The 17,302-nt window shown below is 50.7% G+C and overlaps 5 non-coding genes and 3 pseudogenes across 5 annotated transcripts; all 8 read right to left on the bottom strand.

The window, feature by feature from the left end:
- Positions 1 to 2,893: 2,893 nt before the first annotated feature.
- On the bottom strand, positions 2,894 to 3,084 carry LOC138780463 (U2 spliceosomal RNA). Its single transcript, XR_011361318.1, has one exon. It is a non-coding gene; the product is annotated as a U2 spliceosomal RNA (small nuclear RNA).
- A 935-nt stretch (positions 3,085 to 4,019) lies between these two features.
- On the bottom strand, positions 4,020 to 4,210 carry LOC138780462 (U2 spliceosomal RNA). The gene has a single exon (XR_011361317.1). It is a non-coding gene; the product is annotated as a U2 spliceosomal RNA (small nuclear RNA).
- Positions 4,211 to 5,133: 923 nt separating this feature from the next.
- On the bottom strand, positions 5,134 to 5,305 carry LOC138780468 (U2 spliceosomal RNA; annotated as a pseudogene).
- Positions 5,306 to 10,781: 5,476 nt separating this feature from the next.
- LOC138780482 (U2 spliceosomal RNA) lies at positions 10,782 to 10,924 on the bottom strand (annotated as a pseudogene).
- A 939-nt stretch (positions 10,925 to 11,863) lies between these two features.
- LOC138780470 (U2 spliceosomal RNA) lies at positions 11,864 to 12,056 on the bottom strand. Its single transcript, XR_011361323.1, has one exon. It is a non-coding gene; the product is annotated as a U2 spliceosomal RNA (small nuclear RNA).
- Positions 12,057 to 13,487: 1,431 nt separating this feature from the next.
- On the bottom strand, positions 13,488 to 13,566 carry LOC138780490 (U2 spliceosomal RNA; annotated as a pseudogene).
- A 923-nt stretch (positions 13,567 to 14,489) lies between these two features.
- On the bottom strand, positions 14,490 to 14,677 carry LOC138780472 (U2 spliceosomal RNA). Its single transcript, XR_011361325.1, has one exon. It is a non-coding gene; the product is annotated as a U2 spliceosomal RNA (small nuclear RNA).
- A 2,405-nt stretch (positions 14,678 to 17,082) lies between these two features.
- LOC138780469 (U2 spliceosomal RNA) lies at positions 17,083 to 17,271 on the bottom strand. The gene has a single exon (XR_011361322.1). It is a non-coding gene; the product is annotated as a U2 spliceosomal RNA (small nuclear RNA).
- Positions 17,272 to 17,302: the final 31 nt, after the last annotated feature.

Genomic DNA, 17,302 nt, shown 5'->3' with positions numbered 1-17,302 from the left:
AAAAAGACAAGCATTCCAAATTTTTTGAAGCGAGGATATAATCTATCCTAGATTCCACACCTCCCCTGTCAGCTCTATACGTCGCAGGTGGTGACTTTCCCAATTTACTCACAGCTGCATCAACCAAAAGAAAATCAGCAATCAAGTGATTAACCCTTCGCCCAGTGATATCCAGCCCAGCACCCTCTGTGACACAATTCAAATCTCCCGCCAAAATTACTGGAATTCTCCCTGGCAAAAACAGACACAGTTTTTCAAACAGACTTGCCCTTTCCTCTTTTGCCGTAGGAGCATACACATTACAAATCCTTATCTTACAACCCTTATAAACCACCACCGCCATAACACACCTTCCCACCTCCACCACAATATAACTCTCTAACTTGACTTCCCTACTACCCAACAAAATCCCCACACCATCATTTTTGTTCTTATTAGAACCGGACCAAACATACTGCCCATAAGGCCAGTCCTGGTCCCCCAAAGAGTCCACAATGCCACACTCCTGCAGACAGACAATATCAGCTCCCAGACCTCTGACATAGTCCAGGACTGCAGCTCTTCGGGCCTTAGTTTTTATCTGCCTCACATTCACGGATAGGACATGACATGCAACTTCGGCCACCATGTTTTCACTCGGAGCGCAAGTGGACTATAGACGCCCCATCTCTCTCTCATCCTTCTTCTCCGGGACACCGGCAACCTGATGTAAAGGCCAATGTCCCTACTCCTTCTAAAAAAGGAACATCCGTTGGAATAGTTGACACCGGATAAACAGCGTCCCGACCAGGACTTACATCACCTTCACTAGACGGCGAAAGCAAAACTCTCGCCCTTTTGGGCGCCAAGTCCAGGGCTTCCTCCAAAGGCCTTGTAGAGGAAAAATCCCCCTGGCCACCACCTCCACTTTCCAACTCTGCCGGGCTTTCACTCCAGGAGAGAGTGGGAGTTTCAGGCCCCGTGCCTTCCACCTCCCCCTCTCCTTGCACACTGGCTTCATGAGAGATTTCACTCTCCACCGGGGACACCTCCATCTGCACAGTCTCCTCCACCTCCACACGCTGCTCACTCTGAGGCCTTTCTTGGCCAGAACCCACCACCTCTGCATAACGCCTTCTTGTGCGCAATTCACAATCCTTGAAAACATGACCTTCACCACCACACACATTGCAGACAATTGCGTTTGTACACTGTCCAGCCAAGTGCCCTCCCTGATGACACCGTCCACATTTTGTCTCTGTGGCTTTACAATCCTCTTGCATATGCCCAAAATTCTTACATTTACGACAAAATCTGGGTGCATTGGGAAAGAACAAATATCCTCTGTCCCTTCCAATGGCAAAATTCAAGGGAGGATAGCGAATCCCACCAGGACTCTCTGGGTCTTCATGGAAAATTACGAAAAACTTATATTTTCCCGTCCACAAGGATTCACTGTTTTGGACCCTGTGAGAGAAGCTAACAGCCGCACAATGTCTTCGCAAAAAGGCCACAATGTCTTCCTGTGGTACATGGGGGTTATACATAAAGACCACAAGCGGCACTTCTCCCCTGCTGTATAAAACCGTAAAGGTTAGGCCATCTAAAACGGACTCAGCAGATTTCTCCTGGAGCATGCGGTACAATTGGTGACAATATGCAGCAGCGGTAAAGACCAACACAAAAGTTCCTTTCTTAGGATCTTGTAGGCACAAAATACTTTCGCGCTTTACATTCAGGGTATGATACAAAACATCATTCACCAATACCTTCAAACTGAAGTGCTCCTCCTTCCCGGCTTCCACATCAATCCTGAATCCGTTCTTGACCCGAGGTTCCCCGGTCCCGGCATAGCGCACCTTGACGCCCATGGCTGCGATCGCTCTCTCTAGTCTTCAGCCGCCCCCAATGGGAGCTAAGCTTCCGACACCCTTCAACCAGACCAACACTTGGTCTTAGCCAAAAGGCCGAGAAGCGATGGCCACAACGGTTTCCCGAAAACTCCCCTTCTCGGACACCACGTCCTTCTTGTTAAGGCGAAGCCAGACATACATACATACCCTATTATGCGCTCCACCCTCTCAGATGGCGGACCGGACGTGCTTTCACACTGCATCTCCTATTGCCTAGCACTGCCTCTGTCTTCCTTTCTGCTCTCAAATCTGAATAGCTCCACCCCCCAATCACACTGCGTCTGCTTCCACCTGATGGATGGCAGACATACACGTCTCTGTCTCTGTCTCCGTCTCTGTCTGGCATACATGACATGCAGCTAGCTCTTTGGCTGGCTGTCTCTGTAGCTGGCTGGCTGTCTCTGTGGCTGGCTGCCTAGCTGGCTAGCTTATTATTAGTACCTACCTACCTACCTACCTACCTATCTATCTATCTATCTATCTATCTATCTATCTATCTATCTTATCTAATGTATCTAATCTATCTATCAAAGAACATGGAGGGTGAATTCTCCCAGCTGGAGCCGTAGGCAGGCAGCATCAGCAGGATACATCGGCCATCGGCCACCAGGAAATACAAAGGAAACGGTTTAATAAACGGCACCTACCTTTCCACCTACCTGCTCGGTCGCTTGACCGGCTGCAACTGAGCTGCTTGTTGTGCTGGCAGCTGTGTATAGCAGCAAAGCCTTGATGACATCACGTCCCGCGATGACATCACCAGCACTGGCCCGGCAGCCAAGTTGTAAACAAGTCTGGCAGTTGGTTGCCATGGCAACAGAGGCCAGCAAGTCTTGGACAAACAAACTTTTCGTAGCCACACTCGGGGGCTAATTTTTCGGGGTCGGTCCACCTGCGCACAACACACTCGAGGGAGGGATGTTTCTTGCAACACAGTAGTTTCAGGTGCAGCCGGCTTGTTTCCTTCTTCATTCTTTTGCTCTGTTTTTTGCAAACTCATTAGGGGGTGCACTGAACCTGGAGGCACTGCAATACCAGGTCAATGCCTGGAGAGGACAGAGCAAGCTCTTTTTCCATCTCCCTGTTCTAAAAATCCATTTAATATATGGTCCCCAGATAGGGGACGTATCAGATATTAAACTGATAAGAACAGATACTACACTTGATCTTAGCCAAAAGGCCGAGAAGCGATGGCCACAACGGTTTCCCGAAAACTCCCCTTCTCGGACACCACGTCCTTCTTGTTAAGGCGAAGCCAGACATACATACATACCCTATTATGCGCTCCACCCTCTCAGATGGCGGACCGGACGTGCTTTCACACTGCATCTCCTATTGCCTAGCACTGCCTCTGTCTTCCTTTCTGCTCTCAAATCTGAATAGCTCCACCCCCCAATCACACTGCGTCTGCTTCCACCTGATGGATGGCAGACATACACGTCTCTGTCTCTGTCTCCGTCTCTGTCTGGCATACATGACATGCAGCTAGCTCTTTGGCTGGCTGTCTCTGTAGCTGGCTGGCTGTCTCTGTGGCTGGCTGCCTAGCTGGCTAGCTTATTATTAGTACCTACCTACCTACCTACCTACCTACCTACCTATCTATCTATCTATCTATCTATCTATCTATCTTATCTAATGTATCTAATCTATCTATCAAAGAACATGGAGGGTGAATTCTCCCAGCTGGAGCCGTAGGCAGGCAGCATCAGCAGGATACATCGGCCATCGGCCACCAGGAAATACAAAGGAAACGGTTTAATAAACGGCACCTACCTTTCCACCTACCTGCTCGGTCGCTTGACCGGCTGCAACTGAGCTGCTTGTTGTGCTGGCAGCTGTGTATAGCAGCAAAGCCTTGATGACATCACGTCCCGCGATGACATCACCAGCACTGGCCCGGCAGCCAAGTTGTAAACAAGTCTGGCAGTTGGTTGCCATGGCAACAGAGGCCAGCAAGTCTTGGACAAACAAACTTTTCGTAGCCACACTCGGGGGCTAATTTTTCGGGGTCGGTCCACCTGCGCACAACACACTCGAGGGAGGGATGTTTCTTGCAACACAGTAGTTTCAGGTGCAGCCGGCTTGTTTCCTTCTTCATTCTTTTGCTCTGTTTTTTGCAAACTCATTAGGGGGTGCACTGAACCTGGAGGCACTGCAATACCAGGTCAATGCCTGGAGAGGACAGAGCAAGCTCTTTTTCCATCTCCCTGTTCTAAAAATCCATTTAATATATGGTCCCCAGATAGGGGACGTATCAGATATTAAACTGATAAGAACAGATACTACACTTGATCTTAGCCAAAAGGCCGAGAAGCGATGGCCACAACGGTTTCCCGAAAACTCCCCTTCTCGGACACCACGTCCTTCTTGTTAAGGCGAAGCCAGACATACATACATACCCTATTATGCGCTCCACCCTCTCAGATGGCGGACCGGACGTGCTTTCACACTGCATCTCCTATTGCCTAGCACTGCCTCTGTCTTCCTTTCTGCTCTCAAATCTGAATAGCTCCACCCCCCAATCACACTGCGTCTGCTTCCACCTGATGGATGGCAGACATACACGTCTCTGTCTCTGTCTCCGTCTCTGTCTGGCATACATGACATGCAGCTAGCTCTTTGGCTGGCTGTCTCTGTAGCTGGCTGGCTGTCTCTGTGGCTGGCTGCCTAGCTGGCTAGCTTATTATTAGTACCTACCTACCTACCTACCTACCTATCTATCTATCTATCTATCTATCTATCTTATCTAATGTATCTAATCTATCTATCAAAGAACATGGAGGGTGAATTCTCCCAGCTGGAGCCGTAGGCAGGCAGCATCAGCAGGATACATCGGCCATCGGCCACCAGGAAATACAAAGGAAACGGTTTAATAAACGGCACCTACCTTTCCACCTACCTGCTCGGTCGCTTGACCGGCTGCAACTGAGCTGCTTGTTGTGCTGGCAGCTGTGTATAGCAGCAAAGCCTTGATGACATCACGTCCCGCGATGACATCACCAGCACTGGCCCGGCAGCCAAGTTGTAAACAAGTCTGGCAGTTGGTTGCCATGGCAACAGAGGCCAGCAAGTCTTGGACAAACAAACTTTTCGTAGCCACACTCGGGGGCTAATTTTTCGGGGTCGGTCCACCTGCGCACAACACACTCGAGGGAGGGATGTTTCTTGCAACACAGTAGTTTCAGGTGCAGCCGGCTTGTTTCCTTCTTCATTCTTTTGCTCTGTTTTTTGCAAACTCATTAGGGGGTGCACTGAACCTGGAGGCACTGCAATACCAGGTCAATGCCTGGAGAGGACAGAGCAAGCTCTTTTTCCATCTCCCTGTTCTAAAAATCCATTTAATATATGGTCCCCAGATAGGGGACGTATCAGATATTAAACTGATAAGAACAGATTTTTTTGATTGAAAATATCTTTATTACAATCAGTCGTCGTCAGGCATACATAAACTGTGACGCAGCACAGTTCAATAAATAAGACACTACATACTCAGCACCATGGTACAACATACAGCACAGGCTCCCTACGCTATACATCGTACCACCCGCTACACTAGCATTCCCGCATACCTTAACAATCCTAAAACAACAAACAATAAAGCAATACAGACAAGTGATGGGGTAAGGGGGGGGTGGGAAAGAGGGGGGTAGGGAGGGGAAATCACAGGCCCGAAGCTTTATTGAAAGACGACACAACACAAGGGGAGAGGGGGAAGGAGAGGGGTATCAATCCTCTTCTTCCTGGTCCGATCTGTCCATGATGGAATAGTCTCTGAGCAGGCTGTGGACCAGCCTGCGGCAGTCCAGAAAGGACATCCTCTCCTTCTTCAGAATGAGGCGGTTCCTGGCAAGCCATATAGCGTCCTTAAAACAGTTCATAAGGCGCCAGGCCTCCCGGGTTGCCTCATCGCCGAAATTCCCAGGGAACAGGCCGTACAGCACCGCGCAGTGCGTTAGCCTGTTCCTGGGCACACAGTCACTGAGTTCAAGTTCCAGGGCGTCCAACAGGCCCTGAGCAAACGGACACTGCCAAAAGAGGTGCAAAGATGTTTCCTCCACGAAGGGGCACCGGGGGCAGTACCGCGTTTTGCACAGGTTGCGGGCATGCATGAATGACCTCAAGGGCAGTCCCCCCTGAATGGCCATCCAAGACAAGTCCTTGTGCCCGTTGGTCAGCTTCGCCGAAGCCACATTTGTCCATACAGTCTCTGCGGTGGCCGCAGTGAGCCCTGGAACGAGCTCCATAGAGTCCTGTGCTCTGATGAGCTTGTGGACAGTTTTTGGCTTCCACAAGTCGGGCTTGAGTCCCTCCAGTTGGTGTTCCCTCACAAACTTGACGACGCCCCCGTAGAACCAGGGAGTGTGCCAGTTGTAAGGGATGGAGCTGTCCCACTTGTCCCAGCTCAGACCCCTCCAGAGGGGGAGGAGGAACAGGCGAGACATGGACCTGCCCGCAGAGCCATTTTTCTGTTGCAGAGTTCTCCGCACACAGTCACATACGAAGGCTGCCCGCAGCAAGGTAGGGATATCCGGAACACCTTTTCCGCCCTTGCGGGGTTCCTTGTACATCACGGAGCGCTTCACTCTGTCCATTTTGGAGCCCCAGATGAAACTAAACACGGTCCTGGTGATGGCCCTGCAGACGGTGACATGGGGGGGCCAGGCCTGTGCGGTGTACTGGAGCACAGGCAGAACTTCGTTCCTCAGGACCAATGCTTTGCCCTCAATGGTGAGGTGTCTGAGGCTCCACAGCCCGATCTTCGTATTGACCTTAGCCAATCGCTCTTCCCAGGACTTGAGGGCCGCGCCTTCCTTTCCGAACCAGACTCCAAGGATCTTGATGAAGTCCGGTTTGATGGTAAACGGGAAGGGGGCGGAGGAAGCCAGGTGCCACTCCCCGAAGAGCATAGCCTCCGACTTCCCGCAGTTGACCTTTGCCCCTGAAGCCTTTCCGAACTTCTCGCAGGTCTGGACGAGTGCGGTCACCGAACGCTGGTCAGCGCAGAAGACGGTCACGTCGTCCATGTACAGCGAGCACTTGACCTCGTGTCGATCGGGTCCGGGTACGGTGATCCCTCTGATCTCTCCGTTCTGCCGTATAGCCTCCGCGAAGGATTCTATAACACAAACAAAAAGGAGAGGTGAGAGAGGGCAGCCTTGTCTGACCCCAGAAAGAACCGGAAAGGGGTCAGTCTTCCAGCCGTTCACCAGTACCCTGCTGAAAATATCAAAATACATCACGTTAACAAAACGACAAAACATATCACCAAGTCCTAACCTACGCAGTGCCCTGCCCATGAACTCGTGAGAGACCCGGTCGAAAGCCTTCTCCTGATCAAGGCTGACCAGGGCCGCGTGTGCACGGCGGCTTTGGATGTAATGGACCGTGTCCCTCACTAGGGCGAGGCTGTCTGCGATCCTGCGGCCGGGAATGCCACAGGTCTGGTCCAGATGGACGACCTGACCGATGACCTTCTTCAGCCGGTTGGCCAGCACCTTGGCGAGGATCTTGTAGTCCACGTTCAAGAGAGAGATGGGACGCCAATTTTTCAAGTCACATCTCTCCCCCTTCCGCTTATACAGGATCGTGATCATACCCTCCCTCAACGACGGAGGCATTCTGCCCTCCACCACCATCTCCTCGTACAGCTCCAACAGGTCCGGGCAAATGAGATCCCCCAGCGCCACATAGAGCTCCGCCGGGAGACCATCACTGCCCGGGGTCCTGCCAGGCCTAAAGGATTTAGCGGCAGAGAGCAGCTCCCCCACCGTCAAGGGGGCGTCCATGGCCGACGCACCTGCGGGATCAACAACGTTAGTGATACCTGACAGGAACTCGTCGGCCACTTCGGAGTCGGTGGTCTTCGGGGCGTAGAGGCTGCGGTAGAAGCTAGTGACAACCCCCATCACGTCCTCTTTGCCCTTCCGCAAGCTTCCGGTCTCATCCCGCAGCTCAGTCAGGGGCGTGTGGCCGGCGTGGAGTTTCCTGAAAAAGAACGAGTTACATTTCTCACCCTTCTCCAGGTTCTCCACCTTGGAACGGAAGACGATTCGCTTGGATTCCTCCTCAAAGTGCCTTTGCAAGCTCTTTTTGGTCTCCTCCAGCTCCTCCTTCACGTCCCAGCCGCACCGGAGAAGGTCTTGCAGTGACCGCAGCTCGCGCTGCAGCCTCCTGAAGTCCCTCTTTCTTCCGCACGCCTGTTGACGACTCTTGGCCTGAAAGAAACTGCGAAATTGAACCTTAACAAATTCCCACCAATCACTAACACGCTCAAACATACATTTATCGTTGCGCCATACGATGTAGGCCTCTCTAAGCTCCTCCAGAACCTCCTCCTGAGCCAGCAGAGCACAATTCAGCTTCCAAGAGCCTGGGCCAGATGGGAAACCATGGCCCAGAACCCCTTGAAACAGAATGGCCCTGTGGTCAGAGAAGAAGCAGGGAACCATAGAGTGCCTAGTCTGCCTGACTGCTCGAGAGGCAAACACAAAGTCAATCCGAGAACGGAGCGAGCCATCGGGGCGGCTCCATGTATAATTAACAGAGCCGTTCCCGATGGACCCAACAACGTCCTGCAAGGATGCTTCAGTCACCATCTCGATGAGCAGTTTGGATGTGACATCCAACTTGACAGATGTCCCAGAACTGCGTCCGTCCGCTTCAATGGGGCAGTTGAAGTCCCCACCCAACACTACAGCCCTGGAGGTTGCGAGCTGGGCCCGCAGGGCCTGGAATAGTTCCAGACGCGCACCCTTCTCAGGAGAGGCATACACATTGATGAGCCTTACGGGCTCCCCCGCCCAAGAGCCGTCTGCAATTAGCAATCTGCCACAGACAAGCTCCTGAACAGAATCAAGTGTAAAGTTGCCTCCCCTGATCAGGATGGCGACCCCTGCGGACTTACAGTCGCCCCCGCCGGACCAGTAGGAGGGACCGTGGGACCACTGCCTGGCCAGATGGTTGTAGGACCTAGAAGAGGACAGAGCACATTCCTGCAACATATACACATCGCACAACTGAGCATTTAAAAACGAAAGAACTGTCTGGAATCTAGACCTATCTCTCATACTCCGCACATTTAAGCTAAAGATGGAAAGATTAGCCATGGGGAGAAAAGAAAAGGGTTAGTCACAGACTCATACGATACCACTCCGGTCGGGCGGATCCTCTTCTTCGGGGCCCGCCGGCCCGACCCATTCCCGTATGCACTCCTCCAGCGCCTCTTTCAGGTGTGCATTCTCTGGGACGTCCTCGAAGTCGAAAGCCTCCGGTTCGTCGACCAGATTCTCCACCACCTGATCCATGTCGCTTTCCTCCGGGAGGTCATCTTCGCAGACCTCGATGATCTTTTTCTTGGAGGTCTCAGCCGATGGGCTGTCCCTCACTTTCCTCTTCCTGTCGGGAACCACTGTGGGGACAAGAGGGGGAAAATCCTCCAAGGAGAGAACCACAGCAGCGGGAGGAAAGGTTAGTGCTGCTGGGTTGGGGGAGTGGGGTGGGAGGGTGGGGGTAGGGGCGGGGGACAGGGGACCCACTGAGGCAATGGGATAGGGGAGGGATTCCTCAGTGGGGGTGGGCGGGGAGGGAGAGGGGGGAGGGGGGGGAAGGAGGGGAGGGGGAAGGGGTAGGGAGGGCGGGGGTGGGGGGAGGGTTAGGGGCCGTCGTCCTCTTACCCTCCTTCTTCTTCTTCTCCTTCTCCTTGGGCTTCTGCGCTGCTTGGGCTACGGCCGGCTGCTGGCCGGTCGGAGCTTTGGCAACCACTGATGCCCACGTTCTCTTTTCCCTCTGGGGGCAGGCCCTGTAGCTGTGGTCCGCATGGCCGCAGAGGTTGCAGGTTTTTGCCTTCGGACAGTCCTTGGTCCCATGCCCCGGCACTCGGCAGACTCTACAGGAATCTTCGCTGCAGTCCTTCGCCTGATGACCCTTCTTGCTGCATCTCCTGCAGATCTGCGGCATATCCGGGTAATAGATGAAGCCTGGAGCGTCACCCAAAGAGAAAGCCTGAGGCAGGTGCTGGAAACCGTCGTCCGATGACTCATCCCTGTTGAGCCTCACGACCACCGACCACTTGCCAGTCCAGAATCCAAGGCTGCTCAGGATCTTGGAGGGTTCCTTGACCACTGTGCAGTACCTTGCAAGGAATGTGGCGATGTCCTTGCCTGGGATGTACGGGTTAAGGATTGAAACCGTCACCCGCCTCTCCTCCCTTTGGATTAAGCAGTTGCTTACAAAGCGAGAGAAAGGGGATTCGGGCCTCGCTGCCTTTACCGCCTCCCAGTACCTCCTGCAGGTGTTGAAGGAGGCAAATGTCACATAGAAGATCCCCGTGAAGAAGAAAATGCTGAGGGTTTCAGCCTTGGAGAAACCCTGGTCCAGGACCATCTTCTTAGCGAACACATCCTCAGACATGTCCGGCTCTCTACCATCCACCTTCTTCAGTCGCATGGCCACCGTAGTGCGCATCCAGGGCCGCAGTGTAGGGACGCCTGGATCCGCAGCCTTGCTGGTCGTCGGCTGAGCTGGGGCGGCAGAGGAAGAGGCATCCACGACCCGGGCCTCCTGGCTCTTCCTCGCTTCCTTCTGCTGGGTCTTCTTCATCTCCGCTGCTGGTGCTGAAGAGGCCATCGCTTCTCCCAACGAGCTCTTTCCTGGTGGGCGGAGCTATGCAGATCCTCGTCGAAGGGGGCGGAGAGATGCAAATCCTCGTCGCCGGCTTCTTCGGGGTTCAGCGTCGTCCTTCTCGGGGTTCCGGGGCGTCTTCGTCGATCGTTCGTCGGCAGGCGGGATCGAAGTGGTTCTCCGGTCAAACCGTCGGGCACAGGACAATCGAGCAGCAGGCCGAGAGGAAGGTTCACTCTCGTTCCTGGGGAATAGCCCTACACCCAATAGCTGCAGTGAGCTTAAGACGAATTAAATCGCCGATGCCCAAAGGCCGAGTGCAGGGGGTACCCCAGGACCTGAGCCGTCAAGTCAAGGCAGTTCAGTAAGACAAGATACTACACTTGATCTTAGCCAAAAGGCCGAGAAGCGATGGCCACAACGGTTTCCCGAAAACTCCCCTTCTCGGACACCACGTCCTTCTTGTTAAGGCGAAGCCAGACATACATACATACCCTATTATGCGCTCCACCCTCTCAGATGGCGGACCGGACGTGCTTTCACACTGCATCTCCTATTGCCTAGCACTGCCTCTGTCTTCCTTTCTGCTCTCAAATCTGAATAGCTCCACCCCCCAATCACACTGCGTCTGCTTCCACCTGATGGATGGCAGACATACACGTCTCTGTCTCTGTCTCCGTCTCTGTCTGGCATACATGACATGCAGCTAGCTCTTTGGCTGGCTGTCTCTGTAGCTGGCTGGCTGTCTCTGTGGCTGGCTGCCTAGCTGGCTAGCTTATTATTAGTACCTACCTACCTACCTACCTACCTACCTATCTATCTATCTATCTATCTATCTATCTATCTATCTATCTTATCTAATGTATCTAATCTATCTATCAAAGAACATGGAGGGTGAATTCTCCCAGCTGGAGCCGTAGGCAGGCAGCATCAGCAGGATACATCGGCCATCGGCCACCAGGAAATACAAAGGAAACGGTTTAATAAACGGCACCTACCTTTCCACCTACCTGCTCGGTCGCTTGACCGGCTGCAACTGAGCTGCTTGTTGTGCTGGCAGCTGTGTATAGCAGCAAAGCCTTGATGACATCACGTCCCGCGATGACATCACCAGCACTGGCCCGGCAGCCAAGTTGTAAACAAGTCTGGCAGTTGGTTGCCATGGCAACAGAGGCCAGCAAGTCTTGGACAAACAAACTTTTCGTAGCCACACTCGGGGGCTAATTTTTCGGGGTCGGTCCACCTGCGCACAACACACTCGAGGGAGGGATGTTTCTTGCAACACAGTAGTTTCAGGTGCAGCCGGCTTGTTTCCTTCTTCATTCTTTTGCTCTGTTTTTTGCAAACTCATTAGGGGGTGCACTGAACCTGGAGGCACTGCAATACCAGGTCAATGCCTGGAGAGGACAGAGCAAGCTCTTTTTCCATCTCCCTGTTCTAAAAATCCATTTAATATATGGTCCCCAGATAGGGGACGTATCAGATATTAAACTGATAAGAACAGATTTTTTTTTTTTTTAAGTTGGCTATCCCACAAAAGGGGATATCAACAATTTTATTCAAAACAAATTATTTACAACATAAAAGAATTTTAACTAATCAAAACATAATCAAAAACATAACACAAATCAAGGTCTCATACCGCCTTTGAAAGCAAAATAACATAATAAACGGATCATAACAAAAGATACTGAACTTGACTCCTCTAATCTACTAATAATACTTGGGGGCACTTTATAAGTTTCACAAAACCTTTTACCATGTTTTTCCACATGTGACCTGACTGCCTCACTTAAATGATTGCAGAAGGACTCCCTTTCTAGAGCCTCTACCTGCACCCAAAACTCTTTTGTCACACATTCAAGATCTTTCCTTTCCTCCTCTGTATAAGGTCTTCCAGACCCTGACTTTTCTTCCTCTATCTCCTTTTTCTTCTCTTTTTTTCTCTCTCCCTCCCTGGGAGCCCTCTTAACTGAAGGACCAGGGCTGCCCTCCCGCTCTGGGACCACCTCCTTCGGGACAATCTCCTCCCTACTCACTTTCCCAGGTGCAGGCTCATCCTTTTCTTTCTCCCTATTCCTTTTCCTTTTCTTAGGGCAAGAATCATACAAGTGATCAACACTACCACATAGATGACATGTTTTTCGCTGTTTGCACGTGTCAGGCAAATGTCCCTCCTTTTGGCACTTCCCACACCAAAGGACTGTACAATCATCTTTAACATGACCATAGTTCTTGCACTTCCTGCAGAAATCCTCCATGCCTGCATAAAACAGGTCCCCGTTGATCCGACCGATCTTGAACCGACCCGGCGGAACATCCAGGCTCCCATCCTTCCGGACTTTAAATTTCACAACAAATTTCCACTTCATTGTCCATAGTCCATATTGATTTAGGACCTTTCCTTTTGGGGTAACATCTTCACAAAATCTTGATAAATAATCTGTTATTTCTTCTTCTTCAATGTACGGACTGTACATCCTAACAGTCACTATACGTTCTCTCCTCGGAAAATGAGAAATAATGTCAGTTCCATTTAGCAATACATTTTCCCTCACACATTCCAGCTTACCCATAAGAAAGCTGTGATCCTCCTCTGAGCTCAGCACTAGGTCATAAACACCTCGTCTGGGAAACTCCAGTATGGCCAAGATCTGGTTCTTCTTCACTCCGAACAGCTTGATAAGAAGTTCCTCCACGATAAAGGCCAGTCCTTTCTCCTTTTTCCCAGCATCGTGCAAAATAAACCGGACACCATTCCGAATACGGGCATATAATGGTACTTCTCCGGTGGAAGATCCATCCTGGTTTGTAGCCTCCATAGCTTTAGGTCCAAACCAACGACTCCTGAACAGGAAAAAGGACACACAAAAGCACCTCACCTGCTAACCGCAGATAGGTGAGATCGCCTCTCGTTGCCCGGGGACTAATCCGCCTGCCAATTGCTGCATGGAGCCACTTCTCCAAGGCCAACAGGACGGGTACCCCAGGCACCTTCTGACCAGATCTCCTGTAGATACTACACTTGATCTTAGCCAAAAGGCCGAGAAGCGATGGCCACAACGGTTTCCCGAAAACTCCCCTTCTCGGACACCACGTCCTTCTTGTTAAGGCGAAGCCAGACATACATACATACCCTATTATGCGCTCCACCCTCTCAGATGGCGGACCGGACGTGCTTTCACACTGCATCTCCTATTGCCTAGCACTGCCTCTGTCTTCCTTTCTGCTCTCAAATCTGAATAGCTCCACCCCCCAATCACACTGCGTCTGCTTCCACCTGATGGATGGCAGACATACACGTCTCTGTCTCTGTCTCCGTCTCTGTCTGGCATACATGACATGCAGCTAGCTCTTTGGCTGGCTGTCTCTGTAGCTGGCTGGCTGTCTCTGTGGCTGGCTGCCTAGCTGGCTAGCTTATTATTAGTACCTACCTACCTACCTACCTATCTATCTATCTATCTATCTATCTATCTATCTTATCTAATGTATCTAATCTATCTATCAAAGAACATGGAGGGTGAATTCTCCCAGCTGGAGCCGTAGGCAGGCAGCATCAGCAGGATACATCGGCCATCGGCCACCAGGAAATACAAAGGAAACGGTTTAATAAACGGCACCTACCTTTCCACCTACCTGCTCGGTCGCTTGACCGGCTGCAACTGAGCTGCTTGTTGTGCTGGCAGCTGTGTATAGCAGCAAAGCCTTGATGACATCACGTCCCGCGATGACATCACCAGCACTGGCCCGGCAGCCAAGTTGTAAACAAGTCTGGCAGTTGGTTGCCATGGCAACAGAGGCCAGCAAGTCTTGGACAAACAAACTTTTCGTAGCCACACTCGGGGGCTAATTTTTCGGGGTCGGTCCACCTGCGCACAACACACTCGAGGGAGGGATGTTTCTTGCAACACAGTAGTTTCAGGTGCAGCCGGCTTGTTTCCTTCTTCATTCTTTTGCTCTGTTTTTTGCAAACTCATTAGGGGGTGCACTGAACCTGGAGGCACTGCAATACCAGGTCAATGCCTGGAGAGGACAGAGCAAGCTCTTTTTCCATCTCCCTGTTCTAAAAATCCATTTAATATATGGTCCCCAGATAGGGGACGTATCAGATATTAAACTGATAAGAACAGATTTTTTTTTTAAGTTGGCTATCCCACAAAGGGGATATCAACAATTTTATTCAAAAACAAGTTATTTTACAAATAAAAGAATTTTAACTAATCAAATAAACATAACACAAATCAAGGTCTCATACCGCCTTTGAAAGCAAAAAAACACAATAAACGAATCATAACAAAGGATATTGAACTTGATGCTTCTAGTCTTCTAATAATACCTGGGGGGACTTTATAAGTTTCACAAAACCTTTTAGTATGATTTTCTACATGTGTCCTGACTGCCTCACTTAAATGGTTACAATAAGACTCTCTTTCTAGAGCTTCTACCTGAACCCAAAACTCTTTTGACACACATTCATAGTCTTTTCTTTCCTCCTCTGAAAAAGGTCTTTCAGACCATGACTTTTTATCTTTCCTCTCTCCCTCCCTGGGAGCCCTCTTAACTGAAGGACCCGGGCTGCCCTCCCGCTCTGGGACCACCTCCTTCGGGACAATCTCCTCTCTACTTACTTTCCCAGGTGCAGGCTCATCTTTTTCTTTTTCCCTATTTCTTTTCCTTTTCTTAGGACAAGAAACATATAAGTGGTCAACACTACCACATAAATGACATGCTTTAGGCTGTTTACATGTATCAGGCAAATGTCCCTCCTTTTGGCACTTCCCACACCAAAGAACTTCACAATTTTCTTTGACATGTCCATATTTCTTGCACTTTCTGCAAAAGTCCTCCATGCCTGCATAAAACAGGTCCCCGTTGATCCGACCAATCTTGAACCGACCCGGTGGGACACACAGACTCCCGTCTCCCAGGACTTTAAATTTCACGAGAAACTTCCACTTCATAGTCCATAGTCCATATTGATTTAGAACTTTCCCTTTTGGGGTAACATCTTCGCAAAATCTTGACAGAAAATCCGATATCTCCTCTTCTTCGATATACGGACTGTACATTCTCACAGTCACTATGCGTTCTCTCCTCGGGAAATGAGAAATAACGTCAATTCCATTAAGCAATACATTTTCCCTCACACATTCCAGCTTACCCATAAGAAAGCTGCAATCCTCCTCCGAGTTCAGCACTAGGTCGTAAACACCTCGTCTGGGAAACTCCAAAATAGCCAAGATCTGGTTCTTCTTAACTCCAAACAACTTGATAAGAAGTTCCTCCACGATAAAGGCCAGTCCCTTCTCTTTTTTCCCAGCATCGTGCAGGATAAACCGGACACCATTCCGTATACGGGCATAAGATGGCACTTCTCCGGTGGATGATCCATCCTGGTTTGTAGCCTCCATAGCTCTAGGTCCAAACCAACGACTCCTGAACAGGAAAAAGGACACGCAAGAACACCTCACCTGCTAACCGCAGATAGGTGAGATCGCTTCCCGTTGCCTGGGGACTAAGCCGCCTGCCAATAGCAGCATGGAGGTAAACCTCCAAGGCCGACAGGTCGGGTACCCCAGGCACCTTCTGACCAGATCTCCTGTAGAAACTACACTTGATCTTAGCCAAAAGGCCGAGAAGCGATGGCCACAACGGTTTCCCGAAAACTCCCCTTCTCGGACACCACGTCCTTCTTGTTAAGGCGAAGCCAGACATACATACATACCCTATTATGCGCTCCACCCTCTCAGATGGCGGACCGGACGTGCTTTCACACTGCATCTCCTATTGCCTAGCACTGCCTCTGTCTTCCTTTCTGCTCTCAAATCTGAATAGCTCCACCCCCCAATCACACTGCGTCTGCTTCCACCTGATGGATGGCAGACATACACGTCTCTGTCTCTGTCTCCGTCTCTGTCTGGCATACATGACATGCAGCTAGCTCTTTGGCTGGCTGTCTCTGTAGCTGGCTGGCTGTCTCTGTGGCTGGCTGCCTAGCTGGCTAGCTTATTATTAGTACCTACCTACCTACCTACCTATCTATCTATCTATCTATCTATCTATCTATCTATCTTATCTAATGTATCTAATCTATCTATCAAAGAACATGGAGGGTGAATTCTCCCAGCTGGAGCCGTAGGCAGGCAGCATCAGCAGGATACATCGGCCATCGGCCACCAGGAAATACAAAGGAAACGGTTTAATAAACGGCACCTACCTTTCCACCTACCTGCTCGGTCGCTTGACCGGCTGCAACTGAGCTGCTTGTTGTGCTGGCAGCTGTGTATAGCAGCAAAGCCTTGATGACATCACGTCCCGCGATGACATCACCAGCACTGGCCCGGCAGCCAAGTTGTAAACAAGTCTGGCAGTTGGTTGCCATGGCAACAGAGGCCAGCAAGTCTTGGACAAACAAACTTTTCGTAGCCACACTCGGGGGCTAATTTTTCGGGGTCGGTCCACCTGCGCACAACACACTCGAGGGAGGGATGTTTCTTGCAACACAGTAGTTTCAGGTGCAGCCGGCTTGTTTCCTTCTTCATTCTTTTGCTCTGTTTTTTGCAAACTCATTAGGGGGTGCACTGAACCTGGAGGCACTGCAATACCAGGTCAATGCCTGGAGAGGACAGAGCAAGCTCTTTTTCCATCTCCCTGTTCTAAAAATCCATTTAATATATGGTCCCCAGATAGGGGACGTATCAGATATTAAACTGATAAGAACAGATTTTTTTTTTAAGTTGGCTATCCCACAAAAGGGGATATCAACAATTTTATTCAAAACAAATTATTTA

The sequence above is a fragment of the Dendropsophus ebraccatus genome, unplaced genomic scaffold (assembly GCF_027789765.1).
Source record: "Dendropsophus ebraccatus isolate aDenEbr1 unplaced genomic scaffold, aDenEbr1.pat pat_scaffold_830_ctg1, whole genome shotgun sequence".
NCBI lineage: Eukaryota > Metazoa > Chordata > Amphibia > Anura > Hylidae > Dendropsophus > Dendropsophus ebraccatus.
The sequence above is the reverse complement of the archived record's forward strand: the minus strand, read 5'-3'. Positions and strand labels throughout refer to the sequence as shown.